This window comes from Pygocentrus nattereri, chromosome 6, assembly GCF_015220715.1.
Source record: "Pygocentrus nattereri isolate fPygNat1 chromosome 6, fPygNat1.pri, whole genome shotgun sequence".
NCBI lineage: Eukaryota > Metazoa > Chordata > Actinopteri > Characiformes > Serrasalmidae > Pygocentrus > Pygocentrus nattereri.
In genome coordinates this window covers 9,898,168-9,917,900 of record NC_051216.1, presented here as the reverse complement: position 1 = coordinate 9,917,900, position 19,733 = coordinate 9,898,168, and the positions used below count along the sequence as shown (strand labels likewise).

The 19,733-nt window shown below is 41.9% G+C and overlaps 1 long non-coding RNA gene across 1 annotated transcript in view; it reads left to right on the top strand.

The window, feature by feature from the left end:
- The window catches only part of LOC108433054, a 77,998-nt gene extending 58,569 nt beyond the window's left edge, over window positions 1-19,429 (top strand). The window contains exon 3 of the long non-coding RNA XR_001858268.1: window positions 19,302-19,429. This is a non-coding gene — a long non-coding RNA (uncharacterized LOC108433054). The remainder of the gene's footprint in view (window positions 1-19,301) is intronic.
- Window positions 19,430-19,733: the final 304 nt, after the last annotated feature.

The window sequence follows — 19,733 nt, the reverse complement described above, 5'->3', positions numbered from 1 at the left end:
ATACAAATATGAGTCACGCACTACAGGCAGCAAATATTTCCACTTACAAGGGAAAACAGTTCTGTTAACTAAGTATAGTGGGTTTTTTTGTGCAGTGTTTTTTTTTAAAAATTGCATGGAAATGATTGTTGTAATCAACCATTCTAAGAACCCTGCATAGAACGGTTCTTTAGGGACCTAAAGCTAGTTCTTCTGTGGCCTTGCTCCAAACAGTGGTTTTGTCACTTTAATTCGTGTGAAAGTGTAAATAGAGTCTACTTGTTTCAGCAACTGTGGAGATGAACGTCGACTTTGAAAGACAGTGAAGAATGAGGTCCGCAGTTTAGACCCTTAATGAAGCTGAAATTTTGCTTTCTACAGATGTGCCGGCGCTTATTCCTCATTCATTAAAAATGCTCTGCAGATCTTAACATCCCTTTAACAGTGTATGATTGCTTCTTTAAAGGCAACGTTATGCTCAGTGACAAATTTGGGCCTATTTATGTGTTGTTTGGTCACGGTGCTATCACTGCTTCACACCTTGTTAACGGCGTAATTGCACATTTGTAAGCAAAGCATGGGATGCGTGGAATCATCTAGACTTGCTGTCAGCATCCTTTAAAATTCAAATGCTGCTCAAGATCCTATTAAAGCCACGATCTAGGTTTATACTTTAATCTTAAAGGCATACTTCAGAGTTTGGTCCAATCTCTGTGGGTAACAGCTGTAGGGCACAGACAATTATAAGAGATAGTAATTCCCCTGTACCTTGTAAGCCCATTGACTCGAATGACATTTATAATAGAAGTGAATGGCCAGGTGCTTCAGCCACGGCCTTTATGGGGCAGCTTCAACAGCTGCCGGTCGGCTCCTGTTATAAGTGGTTTTTGAGTTAATTCACGCTTCTTGTGTTCATGAATATTAACAGAATCTCAAGTGCATATCTGTGCTCTCACACTCTCTGTAGTTAAAGCTACATATGGGTATTTCAAATCTCAAATCTGGGTATTTTAGACTGGGTGTGAATGTTTTTCTTATTGCCACATGACATGTCGGTGGAAATTGTATCCAGTGCATCAAGATGTCGTAAACGTACAATGTCAAACGTTTACATTAAGCAGTAAACAATACAACATACAGTATACATTTAGTGCTGGAGAATCATGAAAAATTACAATTTCATCTGTGCATTTAATTACAGAGGCTCTACTATAACGATATACACGGCTCAGAGTTTCGTAACGTTTTAATTGATAGTTTTCCGACGACACCACGATTGCGCTGCCTCCATTTTCAACGGCAACTTCGAGGTCACTCAACTGTGCTGTGGCCGTTTGTGATGAGTTAACAAAGCCATAGCCGATCCAGCAAGGGCAGTAGCCAGAGCTGGGCGATACGGCCAAAAGTGTTATCACGATAAACAAAACTCATATCGTTCGATTATCGATAAATATCGCGATAGATGTCAAATCATTATTTCTTTCGAGTTTGAAAGCTGATTTTTGCTCCTAGGTGATTAATCGCTCTTTTAAACTGTCCTTCATGGTCAGAACACGACAAACGCTCACCAAACAGTGGAACATCTCACCAATCTGTCAGGGGGCAGTGGGAGAAAGTGTCTGGTCAGCTGTTTTTTACCAGCTGGAAAAGCACAGCCGCAGTTTTTGTAATAGTCATAATTTAAGAACGAAAAGATTCTTTTCAGCTGTCTGGTGACGAGGCTCAGCTATCCTGTTACAAACGCTAAACAAGGTCACAAGAGGGCTAAACTGTTTCGCTTTAACTTAATACGAACAGCAAGCATTACTGCCGTCACTCCTACCACATCCATGTCAGAGCATATCACAGTATTCAGACACCAGCTAGCAGATGTCTGTGTAACGGGTTCGACACTGGTAGTGTGGTTCCGCGTACTGGTTGGACCAGACCGAGGCTCGTGAAAGAGCTGGTGAGCTTTGAAGGACAAATTCAGTGACTGAGACCATGTTATATAAAAGGAAATAGCACAATTGGCTGAGTTTAATTGGGGTCTTTTGAAACCTGGAGATTACCAGCACATCAATAAACAATACACGTGAATCAAATGAATGGACAAATAAAATAAAATAAAAAAATAAAAATGTGTAAGTTTGTGTGTTTCAGTTCAGTTCCGAGGTGTTCTCTTCTGCATGCAATTGCTTTATTTCCCGGCTCGCCACTCCTTACCGGAGAAATGAGAATTCCAAAAGGGCACCAGTGGATGGGGTGTCCTGCTATCCCGAGCTGTTAGATCACTCAAGGTTCCACGCGTTCAAGAAACCTGATAGGAGGAATCAGGACCGTTCCATCTGATGATGCCAAAGGGAAGGGATTCCACACTCTGAGGCTGTCTCAAGGCTCCAAAGGGGTCCAATAAAACCTGACCAAAGCTCAGTAAACACATTCAGTGTCAAACTGGGGTTCCAGGGCTTCTTGGATGTGGTATCTCACTCAGATAAAGCTTAATATCTGACAGTGTGCGAATTTAATTCGAACTGAGAGCTCAGCTGCACGTCTGTGCTGAGCGAGCACAAAGAGAAAATAAGGGAAGAGAAAGTTCGTTCCAAACCTCAAGTCGTGAGTGTGGTAGGAGGGGCTTGAACCTGATTGGCTAGTACTCTTTAGTTCAAAGAAGTAAAATTAATATGCTTATATAATTTTTATCACTGCGAATAATTAATTATTAATTGTCTACAAAGTCTAAATTTACAGTGATATAAGATTTTAAATTAAATAGGATTATCTGAAATTCAGTATTTGTATTATTTAGGTCACAGTGACCTTTATGTTAAGGTATATGGTATACTTATATTAATTTTGCATTTTGGACTTAATTATTATTTTAAATTTAATCCACTGAGCAGTATTTATATTTGGGTTACACCTGGGTTTCTCTGTTCTATCGCAGTAGTTTAAGGGGTGAACTGCAATATATATGATGCTCGCTGTGTAACTGCAGTGTGACAGACAGAGTCCTCCTTCTACGTATGTTTAAACTGAAAGCGGTGCTTTTGTGTCTTGTTTGATCGACAGTATCATCAATTCACCGTGTTGTACAAGAGACGGAGCGCTGCTTCAAGTTAGCCAGCTGCTAAAAACAGCTAGCCTGGAAAGAATAGCGCTCTCCTGCTCTCCAAAGCCTCACAGCTTCCTCAGTTTAAATTCCTTTAAATCAGTGCTGTAACTCACATGAACCCACTTCTTTCTTTCACTTTCGTGGCTTGGGAATTCGGTATTATTATAATAGGATTTTATGAGCGCTGTAACAGTTGCTGTGCTGTAGTTTTGATGAGCAGATGCTGCTAACGCTTGTTAGGATATACAGAAAGAGGCGAGTTCACCGTAGGACAGGAGTTACGCCACTGATCTCGTCTCACACTTGGTCACAGGAGAACAGATCGCCGGTCGCTCCACTCAAAGAGGGAGTATATAACTTCATGTTTCAGACATTGCTAAAGGATATTTGGTGACCCTATTTTACTTGTGGCCCCCTCCCTGACTAATCACTACTCTAGCTGTTCTTCTCATAGAATTTTCTGGAGACTGAAGCTAAAGCATCTACATATCTTTCCAACATTTTCATGGTCATTCTGGTCTGTTTGGCTTGGTTTTTATCCACCTGCAGGGTTGTAGTTGCAGTAAAGGTGATGAGACGAGCTCTTTCAGAGCACACCAGAGTCACAGCTTGCCATCCAAATGGTGACGTGGTCTTCTTAATGGCATACATGAAAACTATGAATAGGAAAAAAAGTTGTGCTTGAAATAGGTTGTCTTAGTTTTTAAAGAATTTTTGTAGTGAAAGGAATCTGTGATTATTCTTTTTGCTCACTTAAGAGGGCACTGTAAGAGTATAAACACTGTAAACACTGAGTCAGCTGAAGAAAAAGGTATTTTAATAATGTTTGAAACTTTTCTAACAATACCTTGCAAGTTTGAGTTTCTGTATTTCTGTACCAAACTGTCATGGGTGACGTGCGAACGCTCCTTTTTTTTTTTTTTTTTTGTACCTACATCCACCTGCTCTCATATATACACCTACATATAGACCCACACACCTATATACACCTGCACCGAACCATTCCAGTCAAACAACAGTCAAACAACAACAGACATCAACAAAGAGACAAACAGAGACAAAAGACAGACGTGCGAACGTTCCTGATAATGGACGAATAACATTTATCCGGTTCATCTCTTCTTAGGCTTCCTACCCTAACCGATTTTAACCCCGAACTACCCCGTGCGACAGTTTTTCACAATCTGAAGCGATTTTCCAGGTCAGGAACTTGATCAGAAGCAACTGATGGTGTGGATGATCTAGTAATGTGAGAGGAGGGACGAGTGAATCTTTAGCCCTCCGATCGAACCATGATGTGATCATAGACCCTCTGATATTGTCAAACATGTTTGATATTTACCACACACAATGTTCACGAGCCCTGCGGTGTGAGAAGGTCAGAGATTTACTCAGTGAGTGATTCATCCAGCCAGGCAGAGAGCTAGAAGAGTGGAAAAACAGGTGTGGAGACAGAGGAGTTGCATGTGAAACACAGGCAAATAAGAGTTGTTATGCTGTTTATAATGTATGGATTCAGAGCTCAGCTGCCAGTTTATGATGAAAGATTTCTGCAGCTCTCACTGTGGTATCAACGTTTCTCAACCCCATTTTAATCCCCAGTTTGCTCTGTGCATAAAAGCTTGACCAGGTCTGGTCCAGTACGCTTGACTTTGTTTGTGTCCTGTGATCTCTGAGGAGATCTGGAAGTTTGAGTTCTGATTCGTAGGCCAAACTCTTTGAGTGTTAAACTTCCTCGTAGCCCTGTTGTGTAGTCTAGTGCCCTTATAACAAAAAGACAAGAAATTCTGGGTTTGTGAGGTTTGTGATGCTCTTGGATTTAGAAACCTGTTAACATTTTAAAAGCTGTGTAGTGTACGCCCGGTCTTATGGGAATGGGAAATCATAACACATTTTTTGTCCATACGAATTTCCGAGTGAAGCACGGTTTCAGGCAGAATCTCTGATCTAGCTGAGCGTTTTCTCTTGTGGGAGGTGGGGAAGGTAATGCATGATATTCTTGGTTAATACTATTTTCCCCGCCTGCTGGTCCATGGTGGTGTAATTAGAACTAATGTTTTCAAGGCAAAATAATTCTTTACAGTTGGATAAAAGATTACAGGAAAACAAAGTTTGATATTTTAAATGATACAATATTATGAAAAGTGCTTAATATTTTCAAAGACATGAACCAACAAAGGTTTTAAAAAGTGTTCATTTTTTATTTGGGTTGACTAAGTACAGATGTTTCAGTCCAGTCCTTCAGCATCCCACACATACACTATATTGCTGAAGGTATTGGCTCATTTGAGTGAGATCCCATTCTTAATCCATTGAGTTTATGATGCCAACCCACCCACTGCAGCTATAACAGCTTCAACTCTTCTGGGAAGGCTTTCCACAAGGGTTAGGAGTGTGTTTATGTGAATTTTTGACCGTTCTTCCAGAAGCACATTTCTGAGGTCAGACACTGATGTTGGATGAGAAGGCCTGGCTCACAGTCTCCACTCTAATTCATCCCAAAGGGGTTCTGTTGGGTTGAGGTCAGGACTCTGTGCAGGTCAGTCAAGTTCTTCCAAACCAAACTCACTCATAGAACAGGAAGGGGACGTCCCCAAACTGTTCCCACAAAGTTGGGAGCATGAAATTGTCCAAAATCTCTTGGTGCTGAAGCATTAAGAGTTCCTTTCACTGGAACTAAGAGGCCGAGCCCAACTCCTGAAAAACAACCCCACACCATGATCCCCCCTCCACCAAACTCTACACTTGGCACAATGCAGTCAGACAAGTACCGTCTCCTGGCAACTGTCAAACCCAGACTTGTCCATCAGATTGCCAGACGGAGAAGCGTGATTTGTCACTCCAGAGAACACGTCTCCACTGCTCTAGAGTCCAGTGGCGGCGCTTTACACCACTGCATTCAACACTTTGCATTGCACTTGGTGATGTAAGGCTTGGATGCAGCTGCTCGGCCACGGAAATTCATTCCATGAAGCTCTCTATGCTGTTCTTCAGCTGATCTGAAGGCCACATGAAGTTTGGAGGTCTGTAGAGATTGACTCTGCAGTAAGTTGGTGACCTCTGCGCACTATGACCCTCAGCATCCTCTGTCATTTTAGGTGGCCGCCCACTTTGTGGCTGAGTAGCTGTCGTTCCCAATCACTTCCACTTTGTTATAATCCCACTGACAGTTGACTGTGGAATATTTAGTAGTGAGGAAATTTCGTGACTGTACAGGTGGCGTCTGATCACGGTATCATGCTGGAATCCACTGAGCTGCTGAGAGCGACCCATTCTTTCACTAATGTCTGTAGAAGCAGTCTGCAGGCCTAGGGGCTTGGTTTTATACACCTGTGGCCATGGAAGTGACTGGAACACCTGAATTCAATGATTTGGATGGGTGAGTGAATAGCTTTGGAAATGTAGTGTATGTTAAGTGCCAGCAGTGAGTGTCAACACAGCCCTGGAGAAACTATCCTGGAGCTCATGAAGCTTCACCTGGTTTTCTTTCATGGATACAGTCAGATACCTCGTTAGGGGAACTTTAGATGGTTCCAGTACTGGAGGCATTGATCTTGAGATTAAAGCTGATGCTGTTGAAGTAGTTATAGCAGAACTAAAAGAATAACATTGCTGGCCATCCACTTTGTCGGCTTTTGTTCATGAAGAAAGTGTTCTTGCTCTTTTTCACTCAGAGCTTGATTTATTAACTTGTTCTTTGGTAAAGCACACATGAGGAATTATTTGCTAATCAGTTGGTGTCTGGCTTAATCGATGAAGCAGAATGAACATGAAATGAACATGATTTTAATAACAGCTTATTGATTATGTGGGTTAATGAATCGCGAAGGTCAAACTCTAAAAAGTGATGTGTGAAATAGCAACACATTTATTTGTTTTACCTTTAATGCTTTTTGTGTCACCTTCTCAGTTATCCATAAGTCGGCACAGAAATATTTCAACACATTTTGTGTTAAAAGTAACTTAATGTGTTGCCTCCAACTGTGTTTAAAGCAGTGGTGGACAGTAAATCAGTAAATGTAATTTGTTACTGTACTTAAGTACTTTTTATTTTTGTGTATCTGTACTGAAGTTTCTCCATTTCTGGGCGACTTTCTCCTTTCACTCCACTACATTTCAGAGTCTAATATCTGACTTTTTCCTCCTACATTTTGAGAAATCTGTCGTTCCTTTTGGTTTCTGTGTGTATAAAAACGTAACATGTCAAAACGAAAGAAGCGCAAAGCCAGAGCACCAATCAGGGCCCAGCGGTCACTTTGTTTAGAGCTGGTTTTGACCTGTTGGTCATACCGACCCAGTGCAGCACGCGGTTCAACGTCAGCGCAGCAGCGTAAAACTTTGGGAGAGTCTGTTCAACATAAATGATGAACTAACCTAACTTTGTGTAAATAGAGCACAATATAGAAATATGTCCACATATGCAGTCGAGACTGACGCGGCTTTTTTCTGAATTTCTACAAACACCATTTCATTTTATAGTAAATGAGTTTGGGCTGGTTTATGTTTATGAACAGACGCCTACAGATCAACATAGTAAAGGAGCTCATCTGTGATCCTGAGTTTAAAGCCAGTTTTTATTCAACTTAAACTTGTACTTAATTCATCTATTGGTACTTTTGATACTTAAGTGCAATTAAAGCAACTACTTTTGTACTTTCACTCAAGTGGAGGTCTAAAGGAGGACTTCTACTTTTACTGGAGTAATATTTTACAAAAGACTGCTTTACCAAGAGAGACGCTGGAGGATTTCCACCTGAAATGAGTTCATGAAGCCAGTCTTGTTATAAAAATGATAACAGGACCAGATCAGAGCCAGAATTACTCTTTTAGTACTTTTACTTTATACTTAAGTACATTTGAAGGTAAATACTTTAGTACTTTTACTCAAGTTGAGGTCTAGAGTTAGGACTTCTACTTTTACTGGAGTAATATTTACCTTGGGGGTCTCTACTTTAACTCAGGTACATGTTTTGTGTACTTGGTCCACCTCTGGTTTAGAGACAGAATGTGTTGTCTTAACACATCTGCTGTGCGGTGAATACCTTTTTGATTTGCCACAGAGATTTTGGCTGTAACATCTAAGTAGGACCAAGTCAGTGAATCAGAAGTTACAGTTAAGTCTGTTTTCACAAGACGGGCAATTCTCAATACAATTCTCAAACCAGTAAAGGCTGGTCTTTGGTCGAGGCCTGAGTCCTCAACAAGTCAGTCTGCATTCTTTAGCCAATTTAATGCCAAAACTGAAAATGATGGTATCAGTGATGACCTGTTTAGTGATGGCATGATAACACACCAAGGTCTTGTTAGTGTGTAGATTAACATACATTTTTTGTTAAAATTTCTTTTGGATTTTACCCCAATTTTCTTCCCAATTTAGTTGTCTCCAGTTCCACCCACTAGTCTGGACTAGTCACACAATGCCACCACCACTAGCAGGGCAAAGGCTTGCACATGCTCTCATGGACTCCCAGCCATGGACAGCTTTAGCAGCACCAGGCATCAAACTCATGCTCTCCTGGTGATGGGGTCAATGCGTAGAAGATTACGCCAAATAAGAGCAGCTGACTATAAACATAGCTTGCCAGTGTTACCCAGTGCTGCTCATTCAGATACGCTATACAAACCGAGGGTTTGTGGTTTATTTATTTTTTAAATGGTAACAAGTCCTGTGCGTTTTGTCACGTGACAATGACACTAATTAACAAGCGATTTGAATTTATGCTTGAAAATGAATTTTGTGAATTTTTCACTTGTTTTAATGGCAAAAGCCTTTTAAGTGGTTCAAATAGAGAAAGAGAGCTTGTTTATCTGCTATAAGGAAAAAACGACAACTTACTTTTGTGTATTGTCTTTGCTGCCTTAAGAAGTAAAAAGATGAGTTTAAGTGCTGCGCAATGGATGGATGGATGGATGAATCCATTTACACAGAAAGTAACGGATGATTGTGCGACCTGTAGACAGAAGCCTCTCCACGTTTCTTCCGCTTTGAATCTTGAGTCTTTTTGTGTTGTGCCTCAAGTCAAATTCCGAGTCACTGATGTTCAAGTCCAAATCGAATTTGATTTTGTCAAGTCACATGTCCTCAAATTTGTGAATCAAGTCTGACTTGAGTCCAAGTCAAGTGACTGCTGAACTGAGCTTCATGAACATTACACACTAGGGCTGGGGGACAAAACGATAACGATAATTATCGCTATGTACTTTTCCTCGATATAGCGATAAGAAAGGTTAGGAAAATGTTCGATATAATACAACATTCTCACACTTCACGTTCTAGCGGCAACCCTGGCGGCATTTTCTACTGCAAGGAGCGCAACTGTCGCCAGGAGCGGGCGCACTTCTGAGCTCTTCCACATGATTAGAGAGGGAGGGGGCGACGAGTAAAAAAGGGTCGCCTTTGAAACGTGGAGTTATATACTCTCTGTTTGAGTGGAGCGACCAGCGATCTGGGCCCCTGTGACTAAGTCTGAGTGATGAGATAAGTGGCGTAGCTGTGCTGACCTACAGTGAACTCACCTCTTTCCATACTTCCTTACAAGCTTTAGCAGTGTTAAGTCACGTCTGTGTTAGAGCACCAAACTGTCATATTTTAGTTTTAGTGCATTTCCAAGCAACAAAAGTGAAATGGGTGTGTGGCACAGTGCTGATTTAAATAAAAGTAAACTGAGGAAGGTGTGAGGTATTGGAGAGCAGGAGAGCGCTATCTTTCCAGGCTAGCTGTTTTTAGCAGCAGCTAACTTGAAGCAGCGCTCTGTCACTCACACAACACGGCGAACTGATGATACTGTAGATCAAACACGACACAAAAGCACCTATTTCAGTTTAAACATACCTAAAAGGAGGACTCTCTTTGTCTGGTGTTATATTGTGGTTTATCCCTCAAACTACTATGTAGAAACCCAGCCGTCTGCTAGCTGGTGTCTGAGTACTGTGATGTGCTCTGACATGTTAAGAAACTAAAGAGTTTAGCAGTGTTGTTGGCCACTTGTTTAGCGTTTGTAATGGGATAACTGAGCCTCGTCACCAGACAGCTAAAAATAATCTTTCTTAAATTATGACTGTTACAAAAACTGCGGCTGTGCTTTTCCAGCTGATAAGAACAGCTCACCGGAAACTTTCTCCCACTGCCCCATGACAGATCTGTGAAATGTTCCACTGGTTGGTGAGTGTTCGTCGTGTTCTGACTATAAAGAATATAACAGCAATTAACTACCCAGGAGCAAAAATCAGCCTCCAAACATGAAAGAAATAATGATTTGACATTTATCATGATATGTATCGATATTTTGTTTATTGTGATAACATTTTTGGCTGTATCGCCCAGCTCTATTATAACTAATAACTTAGCACCGTCCGCCACACTAGAGGTCTTCAAACCTGCCCTCATGGCTCCACATACATGCTCCATCCTAGTTCTACTCTACATCAGTACGTCCAAGGCTTTTGACATGGTGCATCATTTGCTACATCAATTTTGTATCAGCTGTCCACACAGAATTAATATTTCAGAAGCGGAGATTCACGAGTTAAAAGCGTGAGGCAGCTGTGTGTTAACCTCCCTGTGAAAGTGCCCGTGCTGGCAGTGTCCGGAAAACACGATTACCCTGCTCGACTGATCCCAAAGCTGATCCATCAGTACTTACATAGTCATCTACAGCTTTTACCTGTTTCACCGCATGTCCATGGTGAGCTGTGGTCTGCCAGGACTAATGCGTTATCTCTGTTTACATTTTTTATTTAGCAAGGTAGAGCATGGGGAGGCTGCCTAATTGCCTGTGCTAATCGGCAGTTGGCCGAATTTCAAAACGAAGAGTCTTTTCAACAGAGGCATTTCAGACCGCTGGACCCCCTCGTTTAAAATGCAGAGGAAAAAAAAAAATCTAAGAAGCTTCATCTGGAAAATCCCATACGTGTTCATAAAAGTGGCTGAGAATTTTCTTTTGCTTTGAAAATGGCTGAAGGCTTGAAATCCTTTGCAAGCTTATGTCACATTTCATGTCAATCTGGTGTATGAATGTTGGCTAATTAGGAAGCTCTTCAAAGGGGCATTGAGGGTGTTTTCTTGCTTAGCAAGCCGCACAGCCTGGGCAGACTCTCGAGTTAAAATTGTTTCCCGTAGAGTTCAAACCGATGAATCTGCCCGGCCTTTGGCTCTCGGCATGGTTGTACACAAATATTCCATGGGTTTGTTATACCGTGGCCTTGCTTCTCTTGAGTAAGGAAGTCAGGATGGCCTCCAGATAAACACTCTAGGTGTCTCCTGACATTTAATCAGCTGACAAATGGAAAAGATCAGGAGACTCATATGTTTGACGTAATTGACTGTCTTTTAAATTATACAAAATAGTGTCTGTATGAAGTAACGTAGCAGTTTACTACTTGGTATAATCATTGACCTTTGCATCATTCTTGAACTTCCATCATAGTTTTTCTATCCAGTTTCACTGTCCAGACCAAAGGAGCACCGGTTCCCGTTTATTTTTAGTTTTTTGCTCCCACTCATGCTGTAAGGACAGCTTTTTTGAGTGTTGGTCCCTTTCAGTATTTCTTGCTCTTATGGAGTTCCTACTTTTAAGTCTTGTTTCCTTCCAGTGTTTTGTCTAGATATGTGTTGATACTGATACTGGTATTGTGCTGATACTGTGCTAATTTACTTGTACTCATAAAAATTCACCGATACCAACGTTCCGATAAAATCTGGGAAATAAGCTGAGTGTACACTTCCGTGCTAACACAGTTTTCAGTTGTAGCTGCCATATGTGGGACCGAATTTCTGGCTTCGCTGCTCCACATGATCATAAATAGAGGTGAAAGATCACTTAAATTACTCTCCTTACTCTGGAACAGAAAAACAATATCTCGAGAAAGTCGATAAAACAGGCTGTGATCCTTTCATAGCCACCCAACCCCCCCCACCCCACCCCCCTGAATTCCTCGTCCCACTTAAACTGGCAGAAAGCTACCAGATTCATGTCTTATCTTATACACAACCCCTCTCCCTGTTCTGGAGAGTCTCTTAGAGCATTTAAAAGCACAGAAGCCCGAGAGTTGTCGCTCTAATCTGATTACTAATCAAATTAACCACTGTTTTTCCCTCTTTGTACTTCAATACTTTATACTAACAATGTTTGCTATCTGGTGTCGACCAGAGGAGGATGGGTTCCCCTTCTGAGTCTTGGTTCCTCTTGAGGTTTCTTCCTCTTTAGGGAGTGTTTCCTTGCTGCTTTTGCCACTCTCGACACTGATGGGGGCTTGGACCCGGATTTTTCTTTTCTTTTTCTTTCTGTAATACTGATTGTTCTATGGAGCTGCTTTGTGAGAACACCTGTTGTAAAAAGTGCTATATAACTAAACTTGGCTTGCTTGCTTGCTCCCCTAACAGAGCTGCAAAGAGCCAGGTATTACTTTACTTCTCTGTTTCTGGAGATTTAAATGACATTTGAATGGAGAAACATTCATTACCAGACTGAATGTCGTGGGTCAGAAAACGATGTTGTGTTTCGACAGATGTGATTTTCTGAGTTTGCTAGTGCAGAGTTCAGCTCCAGGCATGTAATCCTGCACTGCATAGCAGTGGTTGCCCTGGTTAAAATCTTCTTCTTCTTCTTCTTCTTCTTCTTCTTCTTCTTTCGGCTGCTCCCTTTAGGGGTCGCCACAGCAGATCATCTGCCTCCATCTTGCCCTATCCATTGCCTCCTCTACTTTCACACCAACCATCTCCATGTCCACCTTCACTACATCCATAAACCTTCTCTGAGGTCTACCTCTTCTCCTTCTACCTGGCAGCTCCATCTCCAACATTCTTTGACCAATATATCCACTATTCCTCCTCAACACATGTCCAAACCATCTCAACCTGGCCTCTCTGGCTTTATCTCCAAACTGCTCCACCTTCACTGTCCCTCTGATCTGCTCATTTCTAATCTTGTCCAGCCTCGTCACTCCCAATGAAAATCTCAGCATCTTCATCTCTGCCACCTCCAGCTCAGCCTCCTGTCTTTTAGACAGAGCCACAGTCTCCAAACCACACATCATAGCAGGATGAACTACTGTCTTGTAAACCTTCCCTTTCACTCTTGCTGCTATCCTTCTGTCACACATCAGCCCTGACACCCGTCTCCACCCACTCCATCCTGCCTGCACCCTCTTCTTCACCTCTTTTCTACACTGTCCATTGCTCTGGATGGTTGACCCAAGATATTTGAAGTCATCCACCTTTACGACCTCTACTCCTTGCATCTTCAGTGGTTTCCCTGGTTAAAATACTTTAGTATTATTAATTCCTGAGCTGAACTCCAAGCCCAGTTTGAAAACACTGAATTAAAGGTCTGCGTATCTCTTGTCATTCCCAGCTTCTGTCGTGTCTTGAAGGTGAATCATTTACAGAGCACAGCATACTGAAGGCATCATGGAGCACAGTGTGCCCGAGTCTCCCTGAGTCCAACTATACAGAGTGATGAATAAACGCAGTGAAGGAGGCATTGGTCAAGTCATTGGACGCTTGAAATGTTCTGCTTTGGAAGATTCTCACCAGGAATAGGCTGTAGAGAAACCGTATTGTCCTACCATGTACATCACCACCTGCTTTAACTTCAGTGCAGTGTTAGCAGTGCATTTTCATACAAGGTGAGTATATAGACCATAGGCTTTGTTCATATGTGATGATTTGTTCAAACAGAGACTCACCAAAAAGCAAGATTTCTAAAATCACAGTGTGTCTGCTTTTAGGCAGTGGAGGACGAAGTACACAAATCATGTACTTGAGTTATAGTCGAGACCCCCAAGGTAAAATATCACTCCAGTAAAAGTAGAAGTCCTCACTCTAGACCTCCACTTGAGTAAAAGTACTAAAGTATTTACCTTCAAATGTACTTAAGTATAAAGTAAAAGTACTAAAAGAGTAATTCTGGCTCTGATCTGGTCCTGTTATCATTTTTATAACCAGACTGGCTTCATGAACTCATTTCAGGTGAAAGTCCTCCAGCGTCTCTCTTGGTAAACCAGTCTTTTAATAGAACGTCATTAATTAGTGACGCTGACGTCTATTAAAATGATCAGAAGCACAAAACACTGAAGGTAAACAGTTTCCATCAGGGAGAACCGAGTGGCTCTGAAATCACTTTTTACACACAAGCAAAGTTTCAGTTTCAGATTTATTTACAACTTAGTTCCAAGTTTAAGTTGAATAAAAACTGGCTTTAAACTCAGGATCACAGATGAGCTCCTTTACTATGTTGATCTGTAGGAGTCTGTTCATAAACATAAACCAGCCCAAACTAATTTACTATAAAATGAAATGGTTTTTTTAGAAATTCAGAAAAAAGCCACGTCAGTCTCGACTGCATATGTGGACATATTTCTATATTGTGCTCTATTTACACAAAGTTAGGTTAGTTCATCATTTATGTTGAACAGACTCTCCCAAAGTTTTACGCTGCTGCGCTGACGTTGAACCGCGTGCTGCACTGGGTCGGTATGACCAACAGGTCAAAACCAGCTCTAAACAAAGTGACCGCTGGGCCCTGATTGGTGCTCTGGCTTTGCGCTTCTTTCGTTTTGACATGTTACGTTTTTATACACACAGAAACCAAAAGGAATGTCAGATTTCTCAAAATGTAGCGGAGGAAAAAGTCGGATATTAGACTCTGAAATGTAGTGGAGTGAAAGTAAATACACGAAAAAACTAAAGTACAGTAATGAATTATATTTACTTCGTTACTGTCCACCACTGCTGTTAGGTGGCATTTAGCTACAGCTCAAACAGCTGAGACTCCAAGAAGAAATTCCACACGCAAGCTCCTCGGCTGCGATTCCTAAACTAGACCTGCTTCTCTCCCCGGCAGCGCTGCTGAATCTCAAGGTGGCATTTAATCATACAGCATAGCTAATGCACTTGATTTTAATTCTAACCAGTCGCTCTTTGCCAAGTACCGGAAAAATATGTTCTTGTACTCAAACTTGGTCAGAAAAACATTATTGATGCATCGCTAGTTTCTGGATAATGTTCTTGGGAAGTTTTGACCTTTTGGTTTTGCTCAGTAGGGGGCGATGCCTGCATTTAATAGAAAAATACTTTGGTTTTAAAAAAAAATGCTGCAAAACTGAAGTGGGGCTCCACTTCTAACCCTTGGCCCCATCATCAGGAGATCGCGAGTTGGATCCCTGGTGATGCTACAGCCGCCTGTAGCCGGAAGTCCAAGAGAGCACAGTTGACCTCGCTCTCTCTGGGTGGGTAGGATGCCCCCCCCCCCACCTCCCCCCATCACTCAATGCGATGCCAGTCAATGCAGGCGTGTTAGCTGACGTAACGGATCTGGCGGTTGGTGCTTTCCTCCGAGATTCCTGTCCGATGACGTTGTGTAAGTGGCAGTTCGAAAAGATGCAGTGGCACTTCACAGGTCTGGGAGGAAGCCTGTGTTAGCCTTCACCTTCCTAGCGTCGATGGCATCGTGTGACTTCCCCCTAACCAGCAGGGGGAATTGGGGCCGACTAAATTGGAGAGAAAATTGGGTAAAAATAAAAAAAAGCTGAATAGATATTATTTAAATTTATTCATCTAATATTGTAATTAAATAAGCACGGTCATTCAACACACAGTGCTTGTGTCGTTCATATTCAGTCATGGAGCGCTTTTCGTTGGAGAAGGGATGAGAGAGAGCAAAATTAGGTCAAAGAGTTGCTCTTTATTGCTTGTAGTATTAAGATTAAAACCTGAAAGGCATGAAGGATGTACTGCATTTGATGGAATTACCCTCATCTTAGCCGACCTGTAAATCAAGCTTTTTTTTTCCCCCTATTCATTTTCATTTATCTCCTCTGCTGCTGACTCCCTCAGAAATTATAGTATTTACTCCATTCAGCATCTTGCCTAAGCCAAATCAATCTCGGAGACATACGGTCTGGTGCCAGCTGTCCTAATGCGTTTAACACGTCCTGCGTAAGAAATGGGCAGGTTTGCGTTGGAGATGAACAGGCTGATGTCTGGCCGTGAGAGATGGCCGGCGCTGAGATGAGAGCGCTTTTAATGCCTTCACAAACAAAGTTACAAATCTTCAGAGACAAGTCCAGCTGCGTGAGCCGCTTCTGCCAAATGGAAGCAGAAGCCTGAAGGTGGGATGGTGTCGTCAGGCTCGGCTGGGGAAGGCCATGCCTCTTCCTGTCGCACGTCTCGCTTCTGCCCGCTGTTACGTCCCTCCGTGGAAGTATTGGCGTTTGTCAAAGCGTCAGGAACTCACAGCTCCGCAGATGATGTTTGTGCTTACTTCACTTTTTCTTCTCATCAGTTTCTTAAAATGCTTTTAACTTGAAAAAGTTTTTCGCCAGACTAAGCGTCTCATACAAGTCATAAATAGAGAGCAGACTTTATACCCACATATTGCTTTTTGGTAATATAAGTCATTAGTCAACAGCAGTGGAGAGAAATAGTTTACTGTGCACATTTGAAATCATGTTTGGATCTAAAAAGTTGCGCCGTATGGCCGACTGAACACTTAATTTGCTTTCTAATTTCATCACAGCGCTATAAATATCTATAAAGCATACTTAAAAATTAATGATGAACTCCTTAAGGAGGGAATGGTGAAATAATGTGAAATTATTTCAAAAGTTAAACACTGGAAACTTATTTAGTTTAGCTAAAGTTTGCTCTTCTACTTTGTTAAATACAGCCCTAATCAGTAAGTTTTCATTTTCCCAAGGAAGATTCTTTCTTTGTATGCTAATAAGGGTTTTTCTTCTGTCTCATAGTGGATCTGTCACTGTCTTTGAATCTCAGCTATTCATCCAAGATCCCAAGAGCTGCCTTTTATAATTTTCATTTGCATATTAAAAGTTATGTAATACTGCCCAATTTATATGCAATTCAGCACAAATAAATGACTTTTAGGAAATGCAGTGCAACAGTAAAGCATTTTCACAAATGCTGACAATGAGCAAGTCTGTTAATTAGTCTGTGTTTTGATATTTATTTATAGATTAGAATTTATAGAGGCATTAAAGCTGTTGAGGACATGAGAGAGCACGTCTCGAGGACTATTGACCTGTCCGTGCTCTGCACTCAAATCCATTCTTTCACGCCAGTGTTTGGAAGGTTTGAGAGGTTTTACAGAACATTGACAAAAATCTTTTTCAATATAATGAGACACACAAGAACAAACCTCACAAAACAATGCACTTAGAGTGCATCAGCAATTTCAAATATTTGGTGACATGCCAGGATACATCAGGTGTAGGGGTCACCCTGTCTTACAGTTACAGCGGGAATCTGTTTTAAATCATCTTCTGACTTTTTAGAGACTTTTTGTGGCTTTTTTTGTGAGATATAAAGGTTTATACCTGTATAAATCATTTTCCATCTTTGCAGACTTTATTGTTATAGCAACATTTTACAGTGCTTTCATTTTTGATTTATATGACAATTGTGATGGGGGGGGGGGTGTCGATAAAACCTCATCATCATCATTTTAAACCACTTAATCAAGATAAGATCACAGGAGCAGTAAGGAAAGCAGAGATTCCGTGATGACACTGCTACTTCCTCCAGCTCATTTCGGTTTTGAGCGAAGGGGGGGGGGGGTCAAGCCACTCCCAGGCCAACTTGGAGAACCACTCTATTTCCAAAAGTATTTACTCACCCATCCAAATAATTCAATTCAGATGTTCCGATCACTTCTGTGGCCACAGGTGTATAAAGCCGAGCCCCTAGGCCTGCAGACTGCTTCTACAGACATTAGTGAAAGAATGGGTCGCTCTCAGGAGCTCAGTGAATTCCAGCGTGGTACCGTGATCGGACGCCACCTGTGCAGCAAGTCCAGTTGTGAAATTTCCTCACTACTAAATATTCCACAGTCAACTGTCAGTGGGATTATAACAAAGTGGAAGCGATTGGAAACGACAGCAACTCAGCCACGAAGTGGTCGGCCACGTAAAATGACAGAGCGGGGTCAGCGGATGCTGAGGGGCATAGTGCGCAGAGGTCACCGACTTTCTGCCTCAACCAAGCAGAACATCTCTGGGATGAATTAGATCAGAGACTGTGAGCCAGGCCTTCTCATCCAACATCAGTGTCTGACCTCACAAATGCACTTCTGGAAGAACGGTCAAAAATTCCCATAAACACACTCCTAACCATTGTGGAAAACCTTCCCAGAAGAGTTGAAGTTGTTATAGCTGCAAAGGGTGGGCCGACATAATATTGAACCCTATGGATTAAGAATGGCATCTCACTCAAGCTCATATGCGTGTGAAGCCAGACGAGCGAACACTTTTGGCAGTATAGTGTATAATACCTCCAGCGGGTCCTAGAATGACATCTAGGTCTCATCCCCTTAGGCCGTGCCTGGTAAACTTCCATCGGGAGGCATCCAAAGGGAAACCAGATCAAATGTCCAAACCACCTCAACTGACTCTTCTCAGTTTCACAATTTTGGCTTGTTGTGGAGGTGCGTTGGTTGAGCTGTGCGGTTTTGTCCTTGAGTAACACTGATGGAACAAGTTTATACGCTTTTCTCAAAACATCTTACCAGGTGTGAAAACAGCATTTTATTGTGTTTTAACTGCTGTTCTTTGTCGTGGCAGTTGTACATCAAGAAAGCTTCAGTTGTCCTTTTTAATCTGGGCATGGCCATCTTGGTGGAGTGGTGTGAGTTGTTTTTCACAGCAGGGTGTTCTAAGCATTCACCCCTCATTGCCTGCTAGCAGCTCAACGCAGAGTCAATCCACAGAGGCATTAGTGTCCTAATGGTTCTATACAGAAGGGTTTTTCTGCTGTTACAAGCTTGACATGGCAAAAATAGAAGAACCCTTTTGGGTGCTATCTATAATCATGCTCAAAAAGGCTCTGCATAGAAGCCTCAACAGCACATTCTCCATCAACTCGAAGAACCCTTTTATGGTGCAGAGAACCCTTGAATCATGCAAGGGTTCTTGGCATGTTAATGGTTCTAAATAAAACCATTTTCTTTACTACACCCTTAAAGAGGGTTTTTGAAAGGTTTTTAAAAGTGCAGTTAATCTGATAATTATATTGTTTTTTGATTATATTAAACAAAAATATGTGGGGTAGCTTGCAGGGGGTGGTGAGCGTGGGGTTTGGAAGATTAGTGTGGGATTGTAAAGTACTGACTTCCTTCTCTTGAGGCTTTGTTGAGACGCCGCATGGCTGCTGTGTTGCTGACTGTAGGTTGTCAGTCTGCTGTGATCGCTGACCGGGTGTTTAATATCTCTGCAGGGTCACGGTGCTCAGAGTGTCTTCCCTGCTGTCTCTACCCGTCTGGATGCTCTTTAAACACCACATCCTCCCTCTCCCATCACACATCAGCGCTCCTCCAGAAGCCATGAATCTGCCCGGGGCGACTCTCAGGCGCAGCTACTGCGGTCAGTAAATTTCCTGATTATCGGTAAGGGGTTAATGTTATTTGTGCACTTTTTAATGCGTCGCTCACGGCAACAGTGAGATGTTGACTGTGGAGATTTTTTCATTTAGCCTCATCAGAGAAGTGAAGGATTGTGTGTCTGTGTGAGGGAGAGAGAATTCGATGAACTCCGCAGGTTTTCTGGACTCTTTTGTACCTTTTACTCCAATTACGCTTGTCGAAAATCAATATTCCACAAGTTGATCTTTGACCTTGCCAACTGTAAGGATTTCCAGTTTATTAGAAAC